The sequence below is a fragment of the Zea mays genome, chromosome 9 (assembly GCF_902167145.1).
Source record: "Zea mays cultivar B73 chromosome 9, Zm-B73-REFERENCE-NAM-5.0, whole genome shotgun sequence".
In the NCBI taxonomy this organism is placed as follows: Eukaryota; Viridiplantae; Streptophyta; class Magnoliopsida; order Poales; family Poaceae; genus Zea; species Zea mays.
The window spans coordinates 34253257-34276657 of NC_050104.1; positions in this window are offsets into that span (position 1 = coordinate 34253257).

Here is a 23401-nt window from a genome sequence, read left to right on the forward strand (position 1 = left end):
TCAAGACGGTGCTTAAAGGTCGCAAGGGACAGCCAAGCAAGACCAAAGCCAAGGGGAAGCGCTCATGCTTCAAATGCGGTAAGCTCGGTCATTTTATTGCTAACTGTCCCGACAATGATAGTGATCAGGATCAAGGGAACAAGAGGGAGAAAAAGAAGAACTATAAGAAGGCAAAGGGCGAGGCTCATCTTGGCAAGGAGTGGGATTCGGACTGCTCTTCGTCCGACTCCGACAATGAAGGACTCGCCGCCACCGCCTTCCACAAGTCATCCCTCTTCCCCAACGAGCGTCACACTTGCCTCATGGCAAGGGAGAAGAAAGTAAGCACTCATAATACTAGTACTTATGCTTCTTCAAGTGAGGATGAGTCTAGTGATGATGATGAGATAGATTACTCATTCTTATTCAAGGGATTAGATAGAACCAAGGTAGACAAAATTAATGAATTGATTGATGCCTTGAATGATAGGAATATACTTTTAGAAAAGCAAGAGGATTTGTTGTATGAAGAACATGATAAATTTGTAGAAGCTCAGAAATCTCTTGCTCTAGAAATTAAGAGGAATGAAATGCTCTCTAGTGAATTATCTTCTTGTCATGAAACTATAGCTAAGTTAAAAAGTTTTAATGATGATTTAAATGCTAAACTAGAAGTAGCTAGTAAATCTAATTCCTGTGTAGAAATTGTTGAAACTTGTAATAGGTGTAAAGATTTTGACATTGATGCTTGTAGTGATCATTTAGTTTCAATTTCCAAATTAAATGAGGAATTAGCTAGTCTTAATGCCCAACTTAAGACTAGCAAGAATGAATTTGACAAGCTAAAATTTGCAAGGGATGCCTACACGATTGGTAGACACCCCTCAATTAAGGATGGTCTTGGCTACAAGAGGGAAGCCAAGAACTTGACAAGCCATAAGGCTCCCATCTCCACCAAGGAGAAAGGGAAGGCCCCTATGGCTAGTAGTGTGCAAAAGAACCATGCCTTTATGTACTATGATAGAAGACAACCTAGAAATGCTTATGGGAGTTGTAATGTATATAATGCCTTTGATTCTCATGCCATGTTTGCTTCTAGTTCTTCTTATGTGCATGATAGAAATGTTGGTAGGAGAAATGTTATTCATAATATGCCTAGGAGAAATGTCGTAAATGTTCCTAGGAAAGTTAATGAACCTTCCACAATATATCATGCTTTAAATGCTTCTTTTGCTATTTGTAGAAAGAATGGGAAGATAGTTGCTAGAAAATTAGGGGCAAGATGCAAGGGAGACAAAACTTGCATTTGGGTCCCTAAAGATATTTGTGCTAACCTTGCAGGACCCAACATGAGTTGGGTACCTAAGACCCAAGCCTAAATTTGCCTTGCAGGTTTATGCATCCGGGGGTTCAAGTTGGATTATCGACAGCGGATGCACAAACCATATGACGGGGGAGAAGAAGATGTTCACCTCCTACGTTAAAAACAAAGATTCCCAGGATTCAATAATATTCGGTGATGGGAATCAAGGCAAGGTAAAAGGGCTAGGTAAAATTGCAATTTCCAATGAGCATTCTATCTCTAATGTGTTTCTAGTGGAGAGTCTTGGATATAATTTACTATCTGTTAGTCAATTATGTAATATGGGATATAACTGCTTATTTACAAATGTAGATGTGTCTGTCTTTAGAAGATGTGATGGTTCACTAGCTTTTAAGGGTGTACTAGACGACAAGCTTTACTTAGTTGATTTTGCAAAAGAAGAGGCCGGTCTAGATGCATGCTTAATGGCTAAGACTTGCATGGGCTGGCTGTGGCATCGCCGCTTAGAACATGTGGGGATGAAGAACCTCCACAAGCTTCTAAAGGGAGAACACGTGATAGGTCTAACCAATGTTCATTTCGAAAAAATAGACCTTGTGCAGCTTGTCAAGCAGAGAAACAAGTGGGAGGCTCTCATCACACCAAAAATGTGATGACAACATCAAGACCCCTGGAGCTGCTACATATGGACCTCTTCGGACCCGTCGCCTATCTGAGCATAGGAGGAAGTAAGTATGGTCTAGTTATCATTGATGACTTTTCCCGCTTCACTTGGGTGTTCTTTTTGCAGGATAAGTCTGAAACCCAAGGGACCCTCAAGCGCTTCCTAAGGAGAGCTCAAAATGAGTTTGAGCTCAAGGTGAAGAAGATAAGGAGCGACAACGGGTCTGAATTCAAGAACCTTCAAGTGGAGGAGTTTCTTGAGGAGGAGGGGATCAAGCACGAGTTCTCCGCTCCCTACACACCTCAGCAAAACAGTGTGGTAGAGAGGAAGAACAGGACGCTCATAGATATGGCGAGGACTATGCTTGGAGAATTCAAGACCCCCGAGTGCTTTTGGTCGGAAGCCGTGAACACGGCTTGCCACGCCATCAACAGGGTCTACCTTCACCGCCTCCTCAAGAAGATGTCGTATGAGCTGCTAACCGGTAACAAACCTAATGTATCGTATTTTCGTGTTTTTGGGAGTAAATGCTACATTCTAGTGAAGAAGGGTAAGAATTCCAAATTTGCTCCCAAAGCCGTAGAAGGGTTTTTATTAGGTTATGATTCAAATACAAAGGCGTATAGGGTCTTCAACAAATCATCGGGTTTGGTTGAAGTCTCTAGCGTCGTTGTATTTGATGAGACTAATGGCTCTCCAAGAGAGCAAGTTGTTGATCTTGATGATGTAGATGAAGAAGACGTTCCAACGGCCGCGATACGCACCATGGCGATTGGAGGTGTACGGCCTCAAGAACATTTGGAGCAAGATCAACCGTCTTCCTCAACTATGGTGCTTCCCCCAACCCAAGGTGACGAACAGGTACCTCAAGTGGAGGCGCATGATCAAGGGGGAGCACAGGATGTTCAAGTTGAAGAGGAAGAAGCACCTCAGGCACCTCTAACCCAAGTTCGAGCGATGATTCAAAGGGATCATCCCGTCGACCAGATATTGGGTGATATTAGCAAGGGAGTAACTACTCGCTCGAGATTAGTTAATTTTTGTGAGCATTACTCGTTTGTCTCTTCTATTGAGCCTTTCAGGGTAGAAGAGGCCTTGCTAGATCCGGACTGGGTGTTGGCCATGCAGGAGGAACTAAACAACTTCAAGCGCAATGAAGTTTGGACACTGGTGCCTCGTCCCAAGCAAAATGTTGTGGGAACCAAGTGGGTGTTCCGCAACAAACAGGACGAGCACGGGGTGGTGACGAGGAACAAGGCTCGACTTGTGGCAAAAGGTTATGCCCAAGTCGCAGGTTTGGACTTTGAGGAGACTTTTGCTCCTGTGGCTAGGCTAGAGTCAATTCGCATCTTGCTAGCATATGCCGCTCACCATTCTTTCAGGTTGTACCAAATGGATGTGAAGAGCGCTTTCCTCAATGGGCCGATCAAGGAGGAGGTGTACGTGGAGCAACCCCCTGGCTTCGAGGATGAACGGTACCCCGACCACGTGTGTAAGCTCTCTAAGGCGCTCTATGGACTTAAGCAAGCCCCAAGAGCATGGTATGAATGCCTTAGAGACTTTTTAATTGCTAATGCTTTCAAGGTTGGGAAAGCCGATCCAACCCTTTTTACTAAGACTTGCGATGGTGATCTTTTTGTGTGCCAAATTTATGTCGACGACATAATATTTGGTTCTACTAACCAAAAGTCTTGTGAAGAGTTTAGCAGGGTGATGACGCAGAAATTCGAGATGTCGATGATGGGCGAGTTGACCTACTTCCTTGGGTTCCAAGTGAAGCAACTCAAGGACGGCACCTTCATCTCCCAAACGAAGTACACACAAGATTTGCTAAAGAGGTTTGGGATGAAGGACGCCAAGCCCGCAAAGACGCCGATGGGAACCGACGGACACACCGACCTCAACAAAGGAGGTAAGTCCGTTGATCAAAAAGCATACCGGTCCATGATAGGTTCTTTGCTTTATTTATGTGCTAGTAGACCGGATATTATGCTTAGCGTATGCATGTGTGCTAGATTTCAATCCGATCCGAAGGAGTGTCACTTAGTGGCTGTGAAGCGAATTCTTCGATATTTAGTCGCTACGCCTTGCTTCGGGATCTGGTATCCAAAGGGGTCTAACTTTGACTTGATTGGGTACTCAGATTCCGACTATGCTGGATGTAAGGTCGATAGGAAGAGTACATCGGGGACGTGCCAATTCTTAGGAAGGTCCCTGGTGTCATGGAACTCTAAGAAACAAACCTCCGTTGCCCTATCCACCGCTGAGGCCGAGTACGTTGCCGCAGGACAGTGTTGCGCGCAACTACTTTGGATGAGGCAGACCCTCAGGGACTTTGGCTACAATCTGAGCAAAGTCCCACTCCTATGTGATAATGAGAGTGCTATCCGAATAGCGGAAAATCCTGTTGAGCACAGCCGCACAAAGCACATTGACATCCGGCATCACTTTTTGAGAGACCACCAGCAAAAGGGGGATATCGAAGTGTTTCATGTTAGCACCGAGAACCAGCTAGCCGATATCTTTACCAAGCCTCTAGATGAGAAGACCTTTTGCAGGCTGCGTAGTGAGCTCAATATCTTAGATTCGCGGAACTTGGATTGAAATGTAGCATACATATGTTTATGTTCATTCTGCATTTTGTTGCTTATTGTGGTGCTCAAGTTGTACATACACTCCCTGGACCTCAAAAGTCCTGTTTGCAAGTGATGCACATATTTAGGGGGAGCTGTGCTACAACTTGACCCTTTGAGACTAACCATGTACTTGAGTTTGGTTGTTTTAGTCTCCAAGGAGAATTGAAAGGGAAAATGGTGGACTTGGACCATGCAAGACTTCCACTGCACTCCGATGAAAAGAGTAACCTTTCCAAGTTCATCATTATACTCTTATTGCCTATTTGCTCTTAGTTGAAGATTTTGGTGAGGCAATGGGGTTAAAGGGCCAAGATTGATCCCGTTTTGGTGCTTGATACCAAAGGGGGAGAAAATAAAGGCCAAAGCGATAAATGGATCAGCTACCACTTGAGAGATTTTGAAAATAGAGATTTTGAAAATAGTAGAATAGAGTTTTTGGTTTGTCAGAACTCTTTTGTTGTCTCTCTTGTCAAGAGTTGGCTTCTTGTGGGGAGAAGTATTAATTATGGGAAAAAGGGGGAGTTTTTGAAATCTTGAATCAATTTCCCTTGGAATGACTCTCTTTATGTCTTAACATGTGTGTTTGATTTAGAGATAGGAATTTGAGTTTGATTTGCAAAAACAAACCAAGTGGTGGCATAGAGTGATCCATATATGTCAAATTGAATCAAAACAATTTTGAGTTCTTATTTGATTTGATTTTGTACTTGTTCTACTTGCTTTATGTTGTGTTGGCATAAATCACCAAAAAGGGGGAGATTGAAAGGGAAATGTGCCCTTGGGCCATTTCTAAGTGTTTTGGTGATTTAGTGTCCAACACAAGTGCCTAAGTGTAAAAAGGTGAACAAAGTGCAAATCAAGGATAAAGGTATGGTTCTCAGACTTAGTACATTGTTTTATGGACTAATGTATTGTGTCTAAGTGCTGGAAACAGGAAAAATCCAATTGGAAATGTCTTGGCTCGAGCAGCCAAGAATCTGCTGAGTCTGGGAGCATCGGACTGTCCGGTGGTGCACCGGACAGTGTCCGGTGGTACACCGGACAGTGTCCGGTGCGCCAGGCTGGCTTGAGCGAAGTGGCCACTCTCGGGAATTCACCGGCGACGTACGGCTAAAATTCACCGGACTGTCCGGTGTGCACCGGACTGTCCGGTGAGTCAACGGTCGGCCGGGCCTACGGTCGGCCACGCAATCTGCGCGGGACACGTGGCCGAGCCAACGGCTAGAAGATGGCACCGGACTGTCCGGTGTGCACCGGACATGTCCGGTGCGCCAACGGCTCTTAGGCCGCCAACGGTCGGCTTCGCTATTTAAGGAAGGAAATCGGGCACCGGACAGTGTCCGGTGTGCACCGGACTGTCCGGTGCCCCCGACGACAGAAGGCAAGAATGGCTTTCCAGATTTGTGCTCAACGGCTCCTAGCTGCCTTGGGGCTATAAAAGAGACCCCTAGGCGCATGGAGGAGCACACCAAGCATCCTTTGAGCACTGTTGATCACTCACACTTCATTCTTGCGCACTTGTTCGACATTCTAGTGATTTGAGCTCCGTTCTAGTGTGCTAGTCTCTTAAGCTCAAGTCTGGGTTTTGCGTGTGCGTATTCGCTGTGATCTTTGTGTCGTGTGTGAGTTGCTAATTCCTCCCTTGCTCTGTGATTCTTTGTGAACATCTCTTGTAAGGGCGAGAGGCTCCAAGCTGTGGAGATTCCTCGCAAGTGGGATTAAGAAAAAGCAAAGCAACACCGTGGTATTCAAGTTGGTCTTTGGACCGCTTGAGAGGGGTTGATTGCAACCCTCGTCCGTTGGGACGCCACAACGTGGAGTAGGCAAGCGTTGGTCTTGGCCGAACCACGGGATAACCACCGTGCCATCTCTGTGATTGATATCTCTTGGTTATAGTGTTGTGTTGAGATCCTTCTCTAGCCACTTGGCAAATTACTGTGCTAACAATTAACCAAGTTTTGTGGCTTAAGTTTTTGAAGTGTTACAGGATCACCTATTCACCCCCCCTCTAGGTGCTCTCAGTTTGTAGCGCATGCCAAGCAGGAAAGCAAGTTGGAGTTCATCATAAAAACATTATGATGACTGACAGGCCGCTTGAGCTACTCCACATGGACATATTTGGGCCGATAGCTTATATAAGCATCGACGGGAGTAAGTACTGTCTAGTTATTGTGGATGATTATTCTCGCTTCACTTGGGTACTCTTTTTGCAGGAAAAATCTCAAACCCAAGAGACCTTAAAGAGATTCTTAAGATGGGCTCAAAATGAGTTCGGATTAAGGATCAAAAAGATAAGAAGCGATAACGGGACAGAGTTCAAGGACTCTCAAATTGATGGATTTCTTGAGGAGGAGGGCATCAAGCATGAGTTCTCATCTCCCTACACACCTCAACAAAATAGTGTAGTGGAGAGGAAGAATATAACTCTATTGGACATGGCAAGAACCATTCTTGATGAATACAAGACACCGGACCGGTTTTGGGCGGAGGCGATTAACACCGCCTGCTACTCCATCAACCGGTTATATCTTCACCGAATCCTCAAGAGAACATTTCTATGAACTCCTCACTGGTAAAAAGCCCAATGTTTCATATTTTAGAGTCTTTGGGAGCAAATGCTTTATTCTTATCAAAAGAGGTAGGAGTTCTAAATTTGCTCCTAAAGCAGTAGAAGGCTTTTTATTAGGTTATGACTCAAACACAAGGGCATATAGAATCTTCAACAAATCCACTGGACTAGTTGAAGTCTCTTGTGACATTGTGTTTGATGAGACTAATGGCTCCCAAGTGGAGCAAGTTGATCTTGATGAATTAGATGATGAAGAGGCTCCGTGCGTCGCACTGAGGAACATGTCCATTGGCGACATGTGTCCAAAAGAACCCGAGAAGCCCACACAAGCACAAGATCAACCATCATCTTCCGTACAAGCATCTCCACCAACTCAAGATGAGGATCAAGCTCAAGAAGATGAAGATGAAGATCAAGATGATGAGCTGCCTCAAGAAGAGGACATTGATCAAGGGGAAGATGAAGACAATGATGACAAGGAAGATGATCAAGAAATTAGGGATCAAAGACCGCCACACCCAAGAGTCCACCAAGCAATTCAAAGAGATCACCCCATCAACTCCATTCTTGGTGACATTCATAAGGGGGTAACCACTAGATATCGAGTTGCTCATTTATGTGAACATTACTCTTTTGTGTCTTTTATTGAGCCATACAGGATAGATGATGCATTAAGAGATCTGGACTGGGTGGTGGCTATGCAAGAGGATCTCAACAACTTCACAAGAAATGAGGTATGGCATTTAGTTCCACATCCTAATCAAAATGTTGTAGGTACCAAGTGGGTATTCCACAACAAGCAAGATGAGCATGGTGTGGTGACAAGGAACAAAGCCCGACTTGTAGCCAAAGGGTATTCACAAGTCGAAGGTTTGGATTTTGATGAAACTCATGCACCCGTAGCTAGGCTTGAATCAATTCGTATATTACTTTCCTATGCTACTTATCATGGATTCAAGCTTTATCAAATGGACGTTAAAAGTGCCTTCCTCAATGGACCTATCAAGGAAGAGGTCTATGTTGAGCAACCTCCCGGCTTTGAAGATAGTGAGTACCCTAACCATGTGTATACACTCTCAAAGGCGCTTTATGGGCTCAAGCAAGCCCCAAGAGCATGGTATGAATGTCTGCGAGATTTCCTTATCACTAATGGCTTCAAAGTCGGAAAAGTTAATCCTACTCTCTTCACTAAAACTATTGCAAAGGACTTGTTTATATGCCAAATCTATGTTGATGATATTATTTTTGGATCTACTAACAAGTCAACTTGTGAAGAGTTTAGTAGGATCATGATACAGAAATTCGAGATGTCTATGATGGGGGAGTTGAAGTATTTCCTTGGATTTCAAATCAAGCAACTCCAAGAGGGCACCTTCATCAACCAAACCAAGTTCATTCAAGACATACTTAAGAAGTTTGGGATGAAGAATGACAAACCCATCAAGACACCCATGGGAACAAATGGGCATCTCGACCTTGACACGGGAGGTAAGTCCGTGGATCAAAAGGTATATCGGTGGATGATAGGATCTTTAATCTATTTATGTGCATCTTGACCGGACATTATGCTTTCCTTATGCATGTGTGCAAGGTTCCAGGCAAATCCTAAGGAAGTTCACCTTAGGACCGTGAAAAGAATCATGAGATATTTAGTTTATACTCCTAAGTTTGGGCTTTGGTACCCCAAGGGATATACCTTTGACTTAACTGGGTATTCCGATGCCAATTATGCCGGATGTAAAATAGATAGAAAGAGCACATCAGGGATTTGTCAGTTTCTGGGAAGATCCCTGGTGTCATGGGCTTCAAAGAAACAAAACTCCGTAGCTCTTTCCATCGTCGAAGCCGAGTACATTACCACATGTCATTGTTGTGCGCAATTACTTTGGATGAGGCAAACCCTTAGGGACTATGGATACAAATTGAGCAAAGTCCCTCTCCTATGTGATAATGAGAGTGCAATCCACATGACGGATAATCCCGTTGAACACAGCCGCACTAAGCGCATAGACATCCGGTATCACTTTTTGAGAGATCACTAACAAAAGGGGATATCAAAATTGCTTATGTTAGCACCCACAACCAATTAGCCGATATCTTTACCAAACCACCAGATGAGAAAACCTTTAGTAAACTTAAAAATGAGCTAAATATACTTGATTCTCGAAACTTTGATTGAAACATTGCACATATAGCTCATGTATATACTTTGATCATGTCTCTTTCATTTGGTACAAATGCATATTTCTTATCATTCCTATGCTAAGACTAAGACTAATGTGCTTTCAAGTGTATTTTTATCCTTAGTCTTAGATTAAAAGGGAAATGGAGTATTCGGCAAAGCCACGGCTTCCACTCCAACTCTGACGGTATCATTTATCCTTTGCCGTTACTCCTACAACTCTCAATTGGTATGACCCTTCACTCGCATTTACTTTACCAATGGGGGAGAAAGTATAAAGGGCTCTCAAAGTTCTCCATTTTTGGCGATTAATGCCAAAGGGGGAGAGAGAATTTAGCCCAAAGCAAAAGGACCGCACCACCATTTTAAATTTTCAAAAGAAGTGTATTTCAAATTGGTATCTTATAAATATTCAAGTGATATTTGAGTCAAGCTCTACTGGAATTTTCAATTGGTATCTTTAAAAGTGAATTTTCACTTGGTATCTATTTCAAAAACCCTCTTGAAAGCTAAGGGGAGAATTCATTTAGGGGGAGCTTTTATTAAGTCAATGGAAAAGCATTTGAAACAGGGGGAAAAATTTCAAATCATAAAAATGCTTCTTGCAATCTTATTCCTATACCTTTGACTATTTTCAAAAGATTTTGAAAGGATTTCTCAAAAGAATTGCAAAAATAAACAAGTGGTGCAAATGTGGTCCAAAATGTTAAATAAAAGAAAAGCAATCCATTCATTCTTAGTCATATGTTTAAAGTCTTTCAATTGGTATAATTCTAAGTAACCTATGCACATCTATCTCAAATGCAAACTAGTTACATTTCTACACTTCATATTTGATTTGGTTAGTGTTGGCATCAATCACCAAAAAGGGGGAGATTGAAAGGGAAATAGGGTTAACCATTTCCTATAAATAGATTTTGATGGTTGACGACCAACACAAACCATATGAACTAACTAGTTTGGCTAGATATGATTCATCTCAGGTGCATAAGGTTCAACGCAAACCAAGAAAGAAATTCAGTTAGGGACTCAATCAAAGATTGGAGCAAGACTTAAAGTGTGCTGGAATTTGGCGCACCGAACAATGTCCGGTGTGCCAGCCGAGGCAGCCATCAAACCAACCACTCTCGGGTTTCTGCCAGGCGCGCTCCACTATAATTCACCGGACTGTCCGGTGTGCTACCGGACTGTCCGGTGAGCCAGCGGAGCAACGACTCCCTGCGCGCCAACGATCGACTGTGCAGAGCTACAGTGCGCAACAGTACCGTGGTAGAAGTCAGAGCGCAGAAGTTAGAGGGCACCGGACTGTTCGGTGCAGCTAGAAGACAAACGTCTCCAACTATCAACTGCTCCAAACCCTAACGGTTGTGCTGACATGGTGCGTACCAGAAAGTGCATAGTGGCTGTCCGGTGCGCCCATCGCCAGCAGCCCTTGCCAACGACTACAAAGTGGTTGGGGGCTATAAATACCCCCCAACCACCACATTCATTGGAATCTAAGTTTTCTGAACATCCCATTCATTGCAAGAGCAAAAGACTTCACTCCAATACACATTCAATAGATCAAATCCTCTCCAAGCCTCCAAATCAACTCAATTCCATTAGGGACTTGAGAGAGGGTGTTTTGTGTTCTTTTGTTGCTCTTGTTTCTTGGATTGGCCTTTCTTTTTTCCATCCTTATTCTCAAGTGCTTTGTAAGCAAAGCAAGAGACACCAAGTGTGTGGTGGTCCTTGCAGGGTCTAAGTGACCCGTGTGATTAAGGGAAGGCTCACTTGGTCTAAGTGACCGTTTGAGAGAGAGGGAAAGGGTTGAAATAGACCCGGCCTTTGTGGCCTCCTCAACGGGGATTAGGTTCTTTGAAACCAAACCTCGGTAAAACAAATCACCGTGTCTACTCGCTTTGAGTCTCGCTTGATTTGTTTGCCCTCTTTCATCCCTCTAACTTTTCCTTGCTAGTATTTATTTGAGTTCGCTCCCATACATCTTGTGCATCCTTTGAGCAACTCTTAGCAAAAGAAACATTCTTTCGGACTTGAATTTAATTCTAACGCTAACCCCGGCCCTAGTGTGTGTTTAAAGTTTATAAATTTCAGGTTTCGCCTATTCACCCCCCTCTAGGGGACTTTCACTAACTAGTTTGCCTAGTTGATCATTTGTCAGGTGGATAAGTTCATCTACAACTATTCAGTCGACTGTCCAGAATACTGTATATTATTTCAGACATGAGAAGTTTTTTTTGGAAAAAAAACCTATGCGCGGACCGTCCGGCCCCTTCTAGCGGACCGTCCGCGACACCTGGGTGAGCCTCGGACAGGAACACTACAAAAACAAAAGTTAACACTATAGACCGTCCGATGGAGAAGCAAGCACTCTACTCACTCACATTCAATACAAGAGCTAGCAATCCATTCCAAGACACATTCAAGGCTTCAAATCTCTCCAAGTCCCACAATTAAGACAAGTGATCATTAGTGCTTAGTGACTTGAGAGAGTGTGATCCGTGTGTTATTTGTCGCTCTTGTTGCTTGGTTTTTGCAATCGTGCTTTCTTCATCTCTTTCTCAACCTTCCAAGTGTTTTGTAAAGCAAGCAAGAGACACCGAATTGTGTGGTGATCCTTGTGGGGTATTAGTGACCCGTGAGATTAAGAAGAAGCACTCCACCGGTCTAAGTGACCGATTGAGAGAGGGAAGGGGTTGAAATAGACCCGGCCTTTGTGGCCTCCTCAACGGGGACTAGGTTCTTTGGAACCGAACCTAGGTAAACAAATCACCGTGTTCATTTGTGTTGATTTCCACGTGATTTGTTTCCCCTTCTTTCCTCTCTCTAAAGTTCCCTTGCTCATATTGGTTTGAGTTGGCTCCCAAAGGTATCTGCATTAATTGAGCAACTCTTGGCAAGGAAAACCATCTTCCGCACTCTAAATTATTTCTAGCACTAACCCGAGGCATAGTGTGTGTTTAAAAGTTTATAATTTTCAGGTTTCGCCTATTCACCCCCTTCTAGGCGACTTTCAGTTGTCTCTACACTAAAAACATTCAATGCTTCCCTGTTGCAGCAACAGTTACAGAGTATATTCATATGTGCACAATCACCATAAAAGTTAGGAAAAATGAGACCACATTTGAGAGGATTGATTTTTATCACACGATTAAACACATATAGGTTCTAACTTTCGATGAAGACTTTTGAACTAGTAGGGAATTCATTAAAGAACACATCAGAGTGGTATGTTCTTTTGATTCAATAGTGATGGTAGATGATGAGGACATCACTTCTAAACATACAATGAATGGACCGATAACACGATCGCGTGCACGACAACTAAATCTCCAGGTACGTTCTACCCTAGTCAATTGTGTTTCAGAGCTTACGTTTGGGGCCATGGATGTTTTGATGATTAGGAACCTTAGAGAGGACCAGCAAGGACTTGGGAAATGCCAAGGTGTTGAGGAGGACCAGCAAGGGCACCCGCAACAGGAAGGAGATCAAGTCTGACTCGGCTGCGACTCCATCTCGGGTTCCAGGACCAGTCTGCACTAAAATGGACGCTCAAGACGCATCCAGACTCCGATTGCAATGGACTTGATATGGTTGGAAAGATAAGGAGATTATCTAACCAACCCAACTGGTACCACCTTAAAAGTCATCCGGAGTCAATGGAAATCGTCGAAACAATTCAGAGTTCAGATTCTGTTTTGGTGCTGCGACACCGTCTGTTGGGCCGTTGGGCCGTGTATCGCGTCGGAGCCCATTAGGGGCGAGACCAGGGGTCACACATGCCCTAATACTCTATTTATTCAGCAGCCGCCGCCACATTAGGTTTTGGGTTTTGCTTAGATCATTCTGTCATCGAACAGTGTCACCGTCATCGGCTTGTGAGACCCCATTCCGTAATCAACACAGTTTTGGTTGCGTTCTTTCCTGTTCTTGCTTGTGTTCTTGATTGTGCTTGCAGGGATAAGCCTTCGTGGCGAGGTCACTCATGCGTCACGGGTGATAACCAATGGAGCAGTGGTGTAGTGATTGCAAGAACCATTCGCTCAGAGCCTTGGATCATCAACGTTGAGACCTCCACTCAATCAAGTTACCGTGACTCACGGAAGATCGAGCCTCGTCTTCTATCAAGTGATATCAGATTTCCAGGTTGCTCGTGAGGTATAATCCTACCTTTAGATTAGTTTTGTTTTGTCCCATATTCCACAAAAAGCCAAAAAAATTATGAGCAGTTTATCCCGACCTAAAACCATCGCCTTAGCCTTTGCACAATTCAGTTTTAGAGTCTGCAGTTCTGAGTTCGTGTTCTAGGTTGAGTTTGGTTGTTGGTTTAGATTTGATTTGGTTCAGTTTGATTCTTTCCATCCACTTCGATCCTACAAAATCGACCTTCAAAACAGATCCTATCTCTAAAACCGACCCTATCCACAAAACCGAACCCCCACCCTTCCAACACCTCGCAAGAAACCCTGATTCGGAGCCCAAACTTAAAACGACCATAACTTTCGCCTCGGAACTCGAATCGGGCCCATTTTTTTTAAATCGCACATAATTAAATTTCGCTTCCGATTCTTTCCGACTTTACCGGATACACCGTTTTTAAAATCCCCAATTTTGGCTTGGAAATAGGACTTCTCATTTTCCAAACATTTATTCCGATTTTAGGGCAAACTTGCAGAAATTCCAGAGGACGCGTCTTTGCACAAAAAAAATCTGAAACTTGGTGTGTTTCCTTCTTATGTGCTACTGCAAAAGAGAAAAATATAAAAAAATATTTGAAAAAACAACGACTAGAACAAAAATCATGAAAAAAGAGAAAAAAAGAGTAGCACATAAGCAGAAACGCTAGTGTTCTGTGCACCTCTGTGATTATTTTGCCCCAAGCCTATTTCCTTGCTGCACCTAGATACTTGTACCTCCTTTCTTGTGCCTTGGTCCAACTGTTCTATTATATTTTTTAGGCCAGCAACTAGGACGAGTACTTGGAACACTTATTCAACATTGCTATCTGTTACTGACTTGTGTGCCACATATATATATTTAGTCAGCCTTCCCAGAGCTCCACCTTTCTCTCAAGCAGAACATGTACTCCTTTGCAATCACACCCACGCTCGTTGGACAGTCACACCGATCACCGTTTGCCACCTGCAGTGCTGGTAAGAACCTTGTAAGAGCGGGGTAAGACGTTTCATAACTTGTGTTCCATCACCACCACCACCCTGAGAGATAGTTGTAGGGTTCACATTGTTTGTTGCCTTTTTGTCTCTGTTTTGTGCTAACAATGACAGGACCAAAGAACCAAATGGACAAGAAGAAGGGACCTAAGCTTAACGACGATGAGTATGTCTCTCAACTGGAATTGAAGGAGATGATGCGCGCGATGACTGAAGCTTTTAAAAAATAACAGGACTCTGTGGCGACATCCTATGAGCAGCTTGATCGACGAGTTGCTGAACTTTGTTACATGCATGGACGTGCTGGAGGCTCGTCCCCCACCACCAGCCCCAGCTGCTGGTGCAGTACTGCTCTCTCCTTTGGACGACGACGATGACGATGTTGATGCACCGCTGCGACGACGCCTCGCACGTAATCGACAAGGTATGGGAGGTAATGGCAGACATCGTCATCATAATCCTGAACCAGACAATGATCCATTTGCTAAGATTAAGTTCTCTATACCACCATTCATGGGTTCGTATGATGCTGAAGCCTACTTAGACTGGGAGATGACGGTAGAACAAAAATTTAATTCCCATCTTGTTCCTGAGCAGCATAGGGTTAGACAAGCCACTAGTGAATTTAAAGATTTTGCTATCATTTGGTGGAATGAACTTATTAACACACGTGCTACACCACAAACATGGAATGCGTTAAAAGAGGAGATGCGAGCTTGCTTTGTTCCCCCTTCTTATAGACGTGATCTTCGAAAAAAATTGCAACGTTTAGATCAGGGAGACATGTCGGTACAGGAATACTACCAAGAGCTTCAGAAAGGTATGCTACGATGTGGGGTAGTTGAGGATCCGGAGGATCAAATGGTTAGGTTTTATGGGGGATTGAGGCGGGAGATTCAAGATATTGTTGATTATAAAGAATATCATTCTATACAACGCTTGTTCCATCTTTCTATGTTGGCAGAAAAAGAATTGCAGGGTCGTCAATAGCGGAGGAGCAGCACCTTCGCGCCACGACAGCCACCGGCGCCAGCCAAGGCGTCATCCTCTTCGGGCGTATGGACGTCCACACCTTTCTCCACCAGCGGCACACACAGCACCGCACCTTCGGCATCACAGGGACATGATAGCAACAAGTCCTTGGTGCCTTCGGTGTTGCAACAAAACCTGCTACAACCACCTCTTCCACAGGTCGCTCCTCCGACATCAAGTGCCACTGCTGCTAGGGACTTGGCCATATGCAGCGAGATTGCCCCAGCAAACGGGCATACATTGCTACTAGTGATGGTGGGTATGTTAGTGCTTCTGATGTTGAAGATGAAGATACTGTTGGTGATGAAGAGGTTCTTGGTACAGCAGCGACCGAGACCTATAAGGCCTTGATTGTGCAACGAGCTTTGAGTGCCACGGCTGGTGACGACGACAACAGACAGCACCACAACCTCTTCAACATGTTCCTCATCGTCAAGGACTGCCGTGTACATACCATCATTGACGGTGGTAGCTGCAACAACTTGGTGAACGTTGAGGTGGTCAAGAAGCTTGGCTTGACCACACGAGAGCATCCCCACCCTTATCACATTCAATGGTTTAACAACAACGGTAAGTTCAAGGTAACAAAAATAGCAAGGGTGCATTTTTCTATTGGCTCTTACCATGACTTTGCTGATTTCGATGTGGTGAGTATGGATGCTTGCTCTCTTTTATTGGGACGTCCTTGGGAGTTTGATACTGATGCTATTCACCATGGTAGATCTAATAAATATACTTTCATGCATAAGGGAAAGAAAATTGTGTTGCTTCCTATGACTCCCACTGAAATTGTCCATTTTGAACATGAGAAAAAGACTAATGCTAAGCAAAAAGTTGTTTTGAACTCTGAAAATCAGCAACCTATTAAGTTAAAAACTCCTACTTTGCTAGCTACTAAATCTGATCTTGATGAGTTACATGCCTATGTTGGACTTTGCTATGCCTTAGTGTGCAAAAATGCTTTCTATTCCATGGATGATACGTCTATTGCTTTGCCACCGGCTGTTGCTAACCTTTTGCAAGAGTATCTGGATGTGTTTCCATCTGAGATACCCCCTGGATTATCACCTGTGCGAGGCATTGAGCACAAGATTGATTTAATTTCAGGGGCGAGCTTGCCCAACCGTGCTGCCTACAGGACCAACCCCGAGGAGACTAAGGAGATTCAGCGCCAGGTCCAGGACCTTCTAGACCGCGGGTACATTCATGAGATCCTTAGTTCTTGTTCTGTTCCTAAGAAAGATGGCACTTGGCGCATGTGTGTTGATTGTAGAGCCATTAATAACATCACAATTCGGTACCGATATCCTATTCCTAGATTGGATGACATTCTTGATGAATTAGGTGATTCTATGTTTTCTCAAAAATTGACTTGCGTAGTGGATACCACCAGATTCGTATGTCTTTAGGTGATGAATGGAAAATTGCATTTAAAACTAAGTTCGGTCTTTATGAGTGGTTAGTCATATCTTTTGGGTTAACTAATGCGCCTAGCACTTTCATGAGATTGATGAACGAGGTTTTACATGCTTTCATTGGTAAATTTGTGGTGGTATATTTCGATGATATTCTTATCTATAGTAAGTCTCATGATGATCATATTGAACACTTACATGCTGTATTTGATGTTTTGCGTGATGCACATTTATTTGGTAACCTTGAGAAGTGCACCTTCAGCACTAATCATGTGTCTTTTCTTGGATATGTTGTGACATCGCAGGGCATTGAGACAGATGAGGCAAAAATTGTTGCCATCACAAGCTGGCCACTTCCGACCGTGGTCACGCAGGTTCGAAGTTTTCTTGGTCTTGCAGGATTCTACAGGCGATTTGTGCGGGGTTTCAGCACCATTGCAGCACCTCTCCATGAGTTGACAAAGAATGGAGTGCCATTTCGTTGGGGACCAGCACAACAACAAGCTTTTGATGCCCTCAAGTCGAAGCTCACACAAGCACCAGTGCTGCAACTTCCTGATTTTGACAAGACATTCAAGCTCGAGTGTGATGTGAGCGGCATTGGGATTGGAGGAGTGCTCAATCAAGGAGGTAAACCTGTTGCTTTCTTTAGTGAAAAATTGCATGGTCCAACTCTGAATTATTCTACATATGACAAAGAATTATATGCTTTAGTACGAGTTTTACAAACTTGGCAACATTATCTATGGTCTAAAGAATTTATTATACATTCGGATCATGAATCTTTGAAGTATCTTAAGGGACAATCTAATCTAAATAAACGACATGCTAAATGGATTGAATTCATAGAATCATTTCCTTACATTATTAAGCATAAAAAAGGAAAGGATAATGTGATTGCTGATGCTTTGTCTAGACGTTATACTATGCTGTCCCAACTTAATCATAAAATCTTTGGTTTGGAGACTATAAAGGAATTATATGCTGCTGATTTAGACTTTAAAGATGCTTTTGAAAATTGCAGAGAGGGAAGAACGTGGCAAAAATTTGTGCTGCGTGAAGGCCTTCTCTACCGTGCTAACAAGCTGTGTGTTCCAGCTAGCTCCGTTTGTCTTCTACTCTTGCAGGAAGCGCATGGAGGTGGCTTGATGGGACATTTTGGTGTTAAGAAGACCAAGGATGTGTTGTCTACTCATTTCTATTGGCCTCGGATGCGACGTGATGTTGAGCGCTACGTCTCTCATTGCACCACATGCAACAAAGCTAAGTCCCGACTTAACCCCCATGGTCTTTATTTGCCTCTTCATTTTCCTCATGCACCTTGGGATGATATTTCTATGGATTTTGTTTTGGGATTGCCTAGAACAAAGAGGGGGAGTGATAGTGTTTTTGTCGTTGTCCATCGTTTTTCAAAGATGGCACATTTTATACCATGTCACAAAACTGATAATGCTTCACATGTTGCTGATTTGTTCTTCACTGAGATTGTGTGTTTGCATGGTGTGCCAAATACTATTGTTTCTGATAGGGTTGCTAAGTTTTTAAGCCATTTTTAGAGAACCTTGCGGTTTAAATTGGGAATAAAGTTGCTGATTTATACTACTTGCCATCCCCAAACTGACGGGCAAACAGATGTTGTTAATCGCACTTTATCTACCATGTTGCAGGCTGTTTTGAAGGATAATTTTAGGTTGTGGGAGGAATGCTTGCCACATTTTGAGTTTGCTAATAACAGATCAATTCATTCCACAACCAAGCTTAGTCCATTTATGGTAGTATATGGTTTTAATCCTCGTGGTCCAATTGTTTTGCTACCTTTACCAACTTTTGAAATAGTGAACTTGGATGCTACACAACGTTCTGAATTCATTCTTAAGTTACATGAAACAACTAAGCTGCAAATTGAAAAGATGAATGAAAAGTATCGTATTGCTGCTAATAAAGGCAGGAAGGAAATAAAATTGGAACCTGGTGACTTGGTGTGGGTTCATTTTAGAAAGGATAGGTTTCCTGATTTGAGAAAGTCTAAACTCATGCCACGTGCTGCTGGTCCTTATAAAGTTCTTGCAAAAATTAATGATAATGCATATACACTTGAGTTGCCTCCAGATTTTGGGGTTAGTCCCACCTTTAACATTTTAGATTTGAAGCCATATATGGGTGACAAAGATGAGATCGAGTCGAGGACGACTCCAATTCAAGAGGGGGAGGATGATGAGGACATCACTTCTATACATACAATGAATGGACCGATAACACGATCGCGTGCACGACAGCTAAATCTTCAGGTACGTTCTACCCTAGTCAATTGTGTTTCAGAGCTTACGCTTGGGGCCATGGATATTTTGATGATTAGGAACCTTAGAGAACCAGCAAGGACTTCGGAAAGGCCAAGGTGTAGAGGAGGAGCAGCAAGAGCGCCCATAATAGGAAGGAGATCAAGTCCGACTCGGCTGCGACTCCATCTCGGGTTCCAGGACCAGTCTGCACTAAAATGGACGCCCAGGACGCATCCGGACTCCGATTGCGACGGACTTGATATGGTTGGAAATATAAGAAGATTATCTAACCAACCCAACTGGTACCACCTTAAAATTCATCCAGAGTCAACGGGAATCGTCAAAACAATTCAACATTCAGATTCTGTTTTGGTGCTATGACACCGTCTGCTGGGCCGTTGGGCCGTGTATCGCGTCGGAGTCCATTAGGGGCGAGACCAGGGGTCACGCACGCCCTAATACTCTATTTATTCAGCAGACGTCGCCACATTAGGTCTTGGGTTTTGCTTAGATCATTCTGTCACCGAACAGTGTCGCCGTTATCGGCTTGTGAGACCCCATTCCGTAATCAACACAGTTTTGGTTGCGTTCTTTCCTGTTCTTGCTTGTTTTCTTGATTGCGCTTGCAGGGATAAGCCTTCATGGCGAGGTCACTCGTGCGTCACGGGTGATAAACAACGGAGCAGTGGTGTAGTGATTGCGAGGAACCGTTCGCTCGGAGCCTTGGATCATCAACGTCGAGATCTCCACTCAATCAAGTTATCGTATCTCACGGAAGATCGGGCTTCGTCTTCTATCAGTAGATGTTGCTTGATTATTTTAGCAAACAACGCAAAGTCTCCTGTCTACCACCTCTTGCAATCAGTTAATCATGAATATCAATAATGAATTCACTTTTCAAAGGCTATCTTCTTGTAAGCTTCCGAAGTGAGTCCTACCATACTCAGTCAGATGCATATATCTTTCGACAAAATATAGAAGATAGATTTGGACAAAACATTGTGATATATTAAAACAGAATACAAATATTAAATGAAGGGAGGTCCATGGAAAATAGCATATCAGTGTAGTTCCATAATGGATCATGACCAGAGACCTCGATACCATCGTACCGAGAGGCACAACCAAGTGTCGCCCGCCATAGGAGGCTTTTGGATTCATCGCGACACCATAAGTCATTCATCATGACACCATTACCAAACATCACCAACAATGAATCCCGCATGGCAAAAAAATAAATTGTGCCCAAATAACACATTAATATAGTCTCATAATGAATAACAACTACTAACCAAGATACCAGCATCAAACGGACAGAAGGGAGGATCTAAAACTCGTACTGTCAACAGTATGGTCCCAGAGACGAAGCCCATATATTAAGGGACTAGGTAAGTGAGCCCGAAGTTATCAAGAACTCATTATTTTCCATCTACATTCACTTTCACATACTTTTTCCTATATCATGCAAATTAATATAATAATGATCTGTGTAACACCCCGGGATCCACAAACACCCCAGAATGCTACTAAACTACACATCTAACATTCATATATAAAATTTCGACATCATCTCCTTTGAAAATTGCATAAACGGGGATGCAACAAAGTATAAATAGATATCATGATAAGAAAACATAAAAGACATTAATAATCTGCTAGCAATGGGAAGACAACCATAACAACATGAACTGAATTAATCAGTGTGCACAACTAGTTAAAAACAAACATCCTTTGACAAGAAGTTTCTAATTAAATCATGACTGTGTCTGGGCAGCATTATTATGAGAGTGAAGGTGGATGTGCTGCTACTTCCCACTCCCCTTGATGAGCAACAAGCACCTGCATTGAGTAATGCAAGAGTGAGATGAAACATCTCAGCAAGCTAATTGTTCTGACGAGATATTTAAACCACAAATTGAATTAATCAACATTTTAAAAGAATCACAATCAAGATCAGAAATACTTGTAGATATAGAACTTAGTAGTCCCAATATAACCAATATCATCTCATTTCCTCGAACAACCACAATAGGTTCTATAACACCTCCCCGCGTCAACAATACCTGCAAATATCACTTCAATGTATGCATAGGAATGCAATGTGTAGGTACTCTATCTTCATACCTCTGAGAGTATAAAACCACATCATCTGCAAATATCACTTCAATGAATGCATATGAATGCAATGCATATGTCCTCTGCCTTCATACCTCTAAGGGTATGAAGCCGCATCGTACCCCTCCTCGGGCAACGTACGATGCTAAATTGTACCGGTACGGTCGGACCATAGGTCACGACAAAACTTCAGATGCAAATGAGTCATGCAATGTATATGGCATGTTGCATTTATCAATAACCTTCACTTCCTTCAGATACAATACAAACCTCAAATAATACTTTATTTACCTTCAGATACAATACCAACCTCAAATAATACTTCATTTACCTTCAGGGGTGTGAATTAATCTCATGAATCATACTCGAATCATAATCATCATCAATATATGATTGAGCATCAGTATAATGCAAGCAAGTAAAGCATCACCATAGAGTCAAATTATGAAAGAATCCAATACTTCTGAATATTAGAGTGTAGGCAATAGAAATAACAGGTCAGAACGGAAGCAACCACCGCTACATTCACTTGCCTTCATCGAAGAAGAAGAAATGTACTAGACATGATCTGGAGTGTAGCCACCTGCTAGCGGGCATAAAACTTAGTACAAATATTTCATAAACATTTGCCATCAATCAACAAAACTCTCCTACACTTGAAACCAAGACCCAGTGGAAAGACTCCCACCCTGAACCACATGTCATACAGCAGCAGCGCTGTTTGTTAATTTTGTATCTTTAAAATTAAAACAGCGGTGATATCAAACAAATACTCTAGGAGTATCTACACAAAATACTCTACAACTTCAGTATTCAATGGATAATTAAATTCTGACATCTACAATTTCTAAAACATCTCACAAGATAACTGACTGAATCTATTTTAGACAGCAGTATGGTTCACTTTAAAATTCGATATCTCCCAAACTACTGAACCAAAAATTATGAAATTCTGCTGGAAGTAAGAACTTTTATCCCTCTACAAAAGTCTCCATAGTTGGAAGAGCCAATTCGGTCATTTACTAGATGAAACCCACCAGTGAACAGACCCAGTCATTTTTGTCAGGCAAACAGGAACAGCCACAGTAAGACAAACATAACTGGAGTTTCACAAATCATATGAATGCACTCTTTAATAATCTGGAAAGCTTATAAAATTATCTAAAACTTCTTTTACCAACCCACAGTTTAATTCTGTTGATAAAATTGCCTAACTCTTAAGAGAATAGATTCTGCACAGAATTATGAGACTGAAAAACTGCTATAATCAAACTGTCATAACTTTCTGTTCTGATGTCCGATTGAGGTGTTCTTCGCGGCCACGGATAGATCTACAAATTATCTACGACTCATATATAGACTTTTTATTTTTTTGAGGCCACTAAGATCACGGAAAACTGGTATGAACAGAAACTGTCGAATCTGCCAAGCTGCAGAAAACTAAATTCGAGATCAAAACCTAACCCCACATCTAATACAACCTCTAATCCTTTAATCCCCATGATCCACCACCTCCAAAAGCACATAATTACAGGGAGGAACAAGGATTCCATCCATACCTAGGGTTTCCCCAAGAAAATATGCAAGAAGAGATGGGGAAGAACACCTCCTTGATCCTCTCTTCCTCTTCAATTCAACGTGCTCCTGCTCTTCTCGATCCTTGCTGCGTAGGGGGAGATCTTGGGGGAGGAAGCAATGGAGGATGGCTGCCATAGGGGGAGGGGGCGGCCAGCCAAGGGGGAGAAAGGGGGTGGCGGCCAAGAGGGGGGGGGTGAAGGGAAAAAAAGGGTGGCCACCTAGGGTTTTTGTGGGAGAAAGAAACGACGCCTCAGATGACTTCTATCTTTGCATCCAATGGCCCACAACCCTTTACCTCATCCACGCACCAAAGATTAACTTTTGGTCAACATTTTTTTGGGATATTACACTCTACCCCCCTTAAAAAGAATTCGACCTCGAATTCGGCCACTCCAAGCAAAACACCCAAGGTACCCCATATAGCACCACCATTCAAAACATGGATCCATTATTGGTC